General features: G+C 38.6%; 1 protein-coding gene across 7 annotated transcripts in view; it reads right to left on the reverse strand.

Annotated features, from left to right (window-relative positions):
- NAA16 (N-alpha-acetyltransferase 16, NatA auxiliary subunit) overlaps window positions 1–7,431 on the reverse strand; it is a 71,717-nt gene that overhangs the window by 63,303 nt on the left and 983 nt on the right. The window lies entirely within an intron of this gene.

Here is a 7,431-nt window from a genome sequence, read left to right on the forward strand (position 1 = left end):
TAACACTATTCTCAGACACTACCTGCGCAGCCCACATTCTATTAATACAGGTCTGCACATCAACATGCTGGACCAACAGAAGCACCAATGAGGAAAGTAAGGAATTCAACTGATGTAACTATTTCTAAGTTGCTGAATAAAAACAGCTTCAAGTTTTATTAGAACATTATTTATGTTTATTAGCCTTCCCTGCTACTGTACTTCCATATAATCCTGCTTATGGACCCCTCAGCACCTGACAGTTTCAACATTCTTCTTGCCAGGTAGTGTCTTCTCTCCTGTTGCCAAGATTTTGATGCAAAACTCCGGGGTTTTTGGTAACACCAAGGATATACTTAAACAGAATTTTTATCATATGTTCTCAGTGCTTACATGTAAAATTTTTTAAACTGTATGTCTGGTGTGTAACACTGATGGGGGGCTGGGTAAGGAAGGAACCCAAGAGCTAAATGTGCAGCGTCAGAGCCTAGAGAAAAAGGACAAGGTTTACATAGAAAGCTCTACAAAAAGAATGCTAGAAATCAGTTGTGCTAGAATTTTGTCCAAGCCTCGATGGTGATTAAGTTCAGTAATAAAAACACCCTCAGTTATCACTGACTGCAATTCTGATCGGCAACTTCTCCTGGGAGCTATCTGACAAGTACTGAAGGGCTGTTCAAATTATTAATACAAATTTCTAACAAAAACCAGGCACAATCAATACAGGAACACTAGCATTCTGTCAGTACTCTTATTAATTGGCATTTAACACTTAGCCCTTTAAAAAAAAATCCTTCCTTGTTTTATTGCACATTTATAAAACAGTGTCACCTGCATCTAACAGACAATTAATTTCATCAACTGCTGTGAGAAACGCAGATTATCTAAGTACCTTCATCAGATTTTAGGTAGAACTCAGTATATACTGTTAGTATATGCTAACAAATAGTTGCTAAATTATTTCCCAGTTTGATAGCAAGGTCTGACACCCTTTTGTTTGAATGATACACTGTTAAGTTCCAAATGAGTTCAGCAACCATATTGGAAACACTCCTTGTATCATGAAATACATGAATACTTTGCAGTACTGATACATGTAAAGAAAGCATCATGATACTACTAAACTTCAGAGACTAGAGACCTCTGCGTGGGGTTCTCCACACAGCAACCCTCTCACCACACTGATTTCAGTTCACTGTTATCTGAGAGAACAGGGAAAACAGTATCAGCTGGAAGGGGCTTCAGCTCAGGGAGGCAAAGGAAAAAAATCTCATTACTGCTTTCCCACTCACATCATCTTAGATTTCTAGTTCCTAAACAACCCTTATCAACATGTTGTTCTAACCTTTCCCCCAGGCCCTACTGCTACTTCATATACACATGGCCACCCCTACCCTCTACTGGTAAGAGTGGTTAACCTCATCATCTGAAATAAAGAGAAGAGGAAGATAATTAGCTCCAGTCTTGCTTGCTTCAGTTGTCAAAATGGACAGGCCACATAGTTCTTCCAGAGACCTGGGAACTTGGCAATGCCGAACAGAGCTGAGTCAGACCACAGATGGTGGTGTACAACAGAATATATGGCCAGCATCATATATAGTGGTAACATTTTAATCAAAGTACTCATGTCACAGCAATAGCTAAGCTTTCACTATCATGATTCTCTGTATACAACAGCATTTCTTCCTTTAACCAGCTTTTCCCAATTATTTAAGTTAAAACTTCCTGAATACACAAAACATTTCCACCTGCATTCTGTATAGTAACAGTTGTAATCACTGCTGTTTATATTCTGTATTACTGGCAGAATAAAACTGATACTGTATTTATTATTGGAAAGAACATGTCTGATAACAGAATGTTGTTTCAAGATTTCTTATCAGATACATCTTTAACAGCCCTATAAACTACACCTCTTTTAAAGGGGGAAGCTCATTATTTAAAAGCTTGCCTTAAATGAAGACCTAGTCTAATACCATGCTGTGCACACACACTCAGTACAACTTGAATCCCTAGAATATCCTCTGCTTTGAAGAGGCAGAAACAAGAGCATGTGGAGTAGAAAGAGCTCTTGCTTGCAAGCACTTAGCATCTGTAACTTCCTCACTATTTGAGTTAGTAGAATTCTCTACTGTTTATGAACCTGTGTACGCCTCTACAAAGCAGAAGCCACAACAGCAGCACTAGAAATTAGACCAGTCATAGCCCCATCATACACCGTCAACTAGTTTTGAATCTGCACTTAGTGTAGAAGTACTGAAGAGAACCATCTGCTGCATCTCCTGGGATAAAACTGCAATTTGCCTAGCAAGAACTCAGACTGAGCAGGTGCTTCACAAGCTAGTGGAACTGCATCTGTGAGCAGTTAAGCAAATGAAACTATCAACATCAGCACTGTTTTGTGAAACCTGACACACACACACACACACACACACACACCCCTCGGGCTTAAAAAAGGTTATGCTTTTATTTAGACATCTTAAAGTCAGTTCAAGGAAATTACCAATGCAAGCCTTAAACACTAACTTCATCTCAACATTCTGTAAAAGATTTCTGTGATTGGAACAAAAAAATTGCATGAATCATAACAGATCAGGCCATAGAGATCAGACCCACCTGGTACAGGCCACTAGAGATAAGATACAAGTGTTAGATGCATAGGGAGAGGCTTATAAGTAAGAGCATCATTACAGTTCTCACTAGAATGTCCTCAGCCTTCAGTTACTTATGCCTCACCAATTCTCTCAGCCAAAGGGTATATCTTCACACACACAATAAATTAAAGGGCTTCCCCCCACACACACTCTGAAGCACCTAAAACTTTGCACATCTCACATCAAAAGTGTGACTACTTTTTTTGTTAAGAACTTCCTGTTTGAAGCCTGCTACTTTGCAACCACCTTTCCCACCAAATTGAAAACTAAGCATGATAGCTTGGAAATAGGCAAGTCCCTACTTAATTTCTCCAGGTTGTTCATCATTTCAGAATCTTCTATTAAGTTCTCTCTCCTTCAAGAAGGTCATTTCATACGTGCATCTTTCTCCTGAGAATGCTTCGGGGCAGGACCAAGGGAAAATCTCACACACAGCACTGCAAATGTGGACTTGCAGCATACTTGAGCAGTGGTGTAACAGCATTTTTCTTTTCCCAGGATTCACACCAGCTTTTAACTACTGTACAAGGAAACTGTTTCAACAGAACCTTGAAAAAACAAGAATCTAAAATCTATGGGACAATCCAGCTCACAGCCCATACTAGATGTACATTAAACTAGAATTTCTGAATCTAACACTTGTCTACAAACAATTTTAGTTGTTGTGCCTCAACTTACTCCAGAAATATGAAGTACTTCCGCATGCTTTCAGGTAGCCTTCACTTCTTGTGCTATGAGTAGTTGAGTACAACTGAACTCTTCTTGCTATTCATCACTTGCTCTGTTCAATATAACCACAAGCAATTAATAAAAAGTTCCAGCACAAAACACAGTGAGACCTAACTCTGAAAAGTTACCATTTATTCATACAGGAACTTTCCTTAAAAAAAAGTCCAGAGTGAATAAACAACCATCACCATTCCATGGAAGCCTGCTTTATGAGCCTTACACAAGGACATTTACAAACTCTTTTTAAAAAATTAAAACAGAAATCGTTATTTGGGATAAATTCTTCTCCAAATCAGACTCCCTCAAATCACTGACACATGTGAAGCATTATTTTCCCTGATATAAGTCTTACTGACCCGACTCTTACCATGAGTCGATTCTCTATCCTCCACCATTCTGTCATTTTAGTAGTCTGCAGCTAGCCAGGCACCCTCATCACCTCTTCTGAAAGTCAGTATCAAGGAAACAGACTACACTCTTCCTATGCTGCCCCTCCTTAGTAGCAAAAGTAACAACTGCACCACAAATCAGTCATATTAGTTACACTACAATATTTTGACTGACTGCTCCATACTCCTATCTTTAAAGGAAAGGATCTTTTACAAAGACTTCAAACATTCACTACTCCAGTAGCGGATCATAATGGCTACCTCAGCTGTGTTATTCATCTCATTTGGGAGACATTAATTAGCACAGCATCATATCTTCACAATTATTGAATTTAATAGTTTGGTAACTCCCCCATATCATTACTAGGAGACTAACTATTTGCACACTTATAATCCATTATTATTTCATTAAATAAAATCAAAAACTACATTACTTCTTATTCATAACATTCTAAAAGTTAATTCCTACAAACACTTGCATGTTTATCTTTCAAAGAAGAAAACTCTTAAGGTTATTGCTGCTGTCAGGGTACAAAAGGGACACCACGGAGAAGCTGAACAACTCTTCAGAGTACTTCAGATAATTTCCAAGATTTCCTCACCCAAAAAAGTAGAAGATACATGCCTGAATGAACTAAACAGCAGTAAGTCACTGCTACAAAGGGATATACATATATCTACTTGCAGAATTTTTGTGTTTAGTTACTTCAAGTCAAACAAGAGTAAATGGATAAACTGGTCTCAGAGTAATGCCTTTTATCTGAAGAGGTAATATGACTTCACTCCCTCAGAACAGGATGAAATAGTCACAGGCTAACCCTTCCTCTTCAAGGGAAACACAAACACATTCGCAGTTAAAGCAGCAAACCTTATTTTATACAACAATATGTGGAATTTTCTAAGAAATTAAAGGATTAATTATTTACAAGCATGATACTATCCACAGTTACATTAGCCATGAAACAAACAGCAGACAATACCTTACACGCTGTGTGATACTGAGCAGACACCAATAGTTATTACAAGACAGTAAGTATTTCTTAAAAACAAAACCAATTTGTCAAGTAAGCCATGAAAGTATGACAACAACCCCATGGTTTTCCTCTAAAGCACTCACAGGGACACCTACCATGCCCTGTCCAGACAAAACTGATTTGATTCTATAAAGTCAAAGCTTAAAAACTAATTTTAAGATGAGATGTAGTTTATACTCTGGGTTCTCAGGTGGAAGAGAAAAAAAAAAAAAAAAAAAAAAAATCAAAGCTACCTAAACTGAAACATACTCTGAAGGCAAGCCCAGAACTCTGTTTTAAATACACAAAATAAAAGATCTGCCTAGGCTTACTACAGTAAACCTGAAATGCACATTACCGAACTTCAATGTTAACAAGCAGCATTTTTAAGTCTCCACATGTACATCTTCGTTTTAGATTGCATCTGTCACATTCACTTAAAAAGTCATATGAGCTGAAGTCTGATTTTAAGTGGCAAGAAACACACCAACATTCCTGTATTAATTCTTCTTTAGGGATGTCTTTCTCTCCATAAAGGGGGAGCCAGGAAGCTTTCAAACACTTCCTCCATGCCTTCTGTGAGATTGAGAAGTGACAGAGAAGAGCTTGAAGTTGCTCAGTCCCTCCCTCCCAAGAAACACCACATTTGTAAGCACTATCAGAACTTTCAGGAGAAGAGCACTAGTCTAAGAAAGAGCCCCTGCAGAGGCATGGAAGTAAGGCTTAAGAAACAAAACAGACCTGGAAGTCAAGACAACAAGAGAAACAAGCTCTAGCACTACCTTACAGTAGTACCAAGAAACCAGAACTATTACCTGTGCTGTAATAGCTACTAGTTCCCTAATCACATCACAGCTAGTTTTAAGTCTGCTTCTTCAAGTACTTACAAGCATGCAGACACTCAAATTGCTGTGGCTTAAAGACTATTTACTTAGCTTCTTGAGCAGACTTCACGGCTTCCACTGAACTCCATGAAGCCACACTAGTTTGATCAGCTCCGTAAGCTTCGTTTGCTGTTATGTGGGCATCTTGTTCAGACTGCTGATACCCTGTCTCACGTTATACATACACACACCCCAACTCACTAATTCATAAGTGATTCTCATGATCTCCAAGTAAGTTTCCCATTTCATAACTGCTAATTCTCTGCAGAGTTTATACAAACACCTAGTCTTCATATATGAGTATAGTTTCCTCACATCTGTTCGAAGTGATTTAATCACTACATGCTTGTAAGGTGTCATTATACAGTCTCCCACATAATCCCCTCTCTCTGAATTTTTAAAATGCCCACAGCATCCCTACTAATTTCAAGTATTCTGGCAGTGCCAAAGTAGGCACAAGCTGCTTCAATTAAAGAGCCTTTAGCACTACAAGCTGTACTACTACACTAAAATACTATGAAACATGTCAAGCAACTGAAGGGTTCAGTTTGTACTAGGTAGACATTAGTATTCCAGAAAGGGAGTGCACCATGGAAAAGTCAAAGCTAGCTAGAAAAAGGAGTAAGAAAATTAAGTTTCAGTAAGTATCAATACATGAAGTGACAAACCAACAAGCAAAAGTTTGTGATTAACACTTTAGGAACTGTGACAGCACCAGTTAAAAACCTTCTGAAGCCTTTAGAAAGCAAGTAAATATCCATATCGGCTTCACTGAAGTTTTACGCATCTCTTTTCCGTGGCTAAGCACTTATGTTTTGTCTGCTGTTTAATTTAAAAAAAAAAAAAAAAAAGACAGGTCTTATAAAATACGATCTCCAGAAAAGCTCTTCTCTATTTCAGTTGAAAAAAACTTCAGAGGTGACTGCTACTGTGAACTTGTTTGCTACTAGTAAGAATAATCACTTAACTGTTCTAATATTAGTCATTTATTTTTAGCAGAGAGAAAGAGGAGTGCTAGAATGACTTACTAAAATACATACCATAAGCATGCAGTAAGCAACAAATCACCATTGAGAACCATTAAGTCTTTTCAAATCTGCATACTACCCAAGGCAGGTAAAAGAAAAGCAGCTCTGAAGCACCTGCTGAAATACACCAGCTACATAGAGTACACAGGCTTACAGACTCTGTTTGTTTTGATCTCAGCTTCCTGAAGCCAAAACGCTCACCTCTCAACCGCAAAGTTACTGAAACTAGCCTAGCAAATTCTGATATAACTGAAGAAATTCGTGCCTGCACTATGCTGCACAGACCTCCTCTGCCTGTGGACTAGCAAACTAGCACAAAATGCCTCATTTTTGTTGAAGCTGGAACTCCATTACTATCACACTGAAAAGTTCATGAAAAGGGGAGTCTGGTGTTTTGTTGCGGGTTGTAGTGGATTTTTCTTGGTGGAGGCGGGGCTGGGGACTTTTTTCTTTCCACGCAGTTAGCATTATAAAATATACACTGATTGCATAGAAACTCGCAGTTAAAGCGAGCTCTTTCTTTTAAAGTTACCTCACAAACACTCAGTGTCCTTCGCACTATTAAGCTTCAAAGAGCTGAAGCAGCCCAAGACGATAACTGAGCCACAGCAGCCCGGCACGTAAAAGTTGAAATAAGTCTTCCAAAGGACGTACAGAGTCAGGATACTCTACTCCACCAGACGTCTTCAACTACACGTAAGACTGCTCAGTAAATTAGCGTTAATTTAGTCCCCGATGCTGAAAAGTGACGTTCT

The sequence above is a fragment of the Tyto alba genome, unplaced genomic scaffold (genome assembly GCF_018691265.1).
Source record: "Tyto alba isolate M040663 unplaced genomic scaffold, T.alba_DEE_v4.0 Super-Scaffold_45, whole genome shotgun sequence".
NCBI lineage: Eukaryota > Metazoa > Chordata > Aves > Strigiformes > Tytonidae > Tyto > Tyto alba.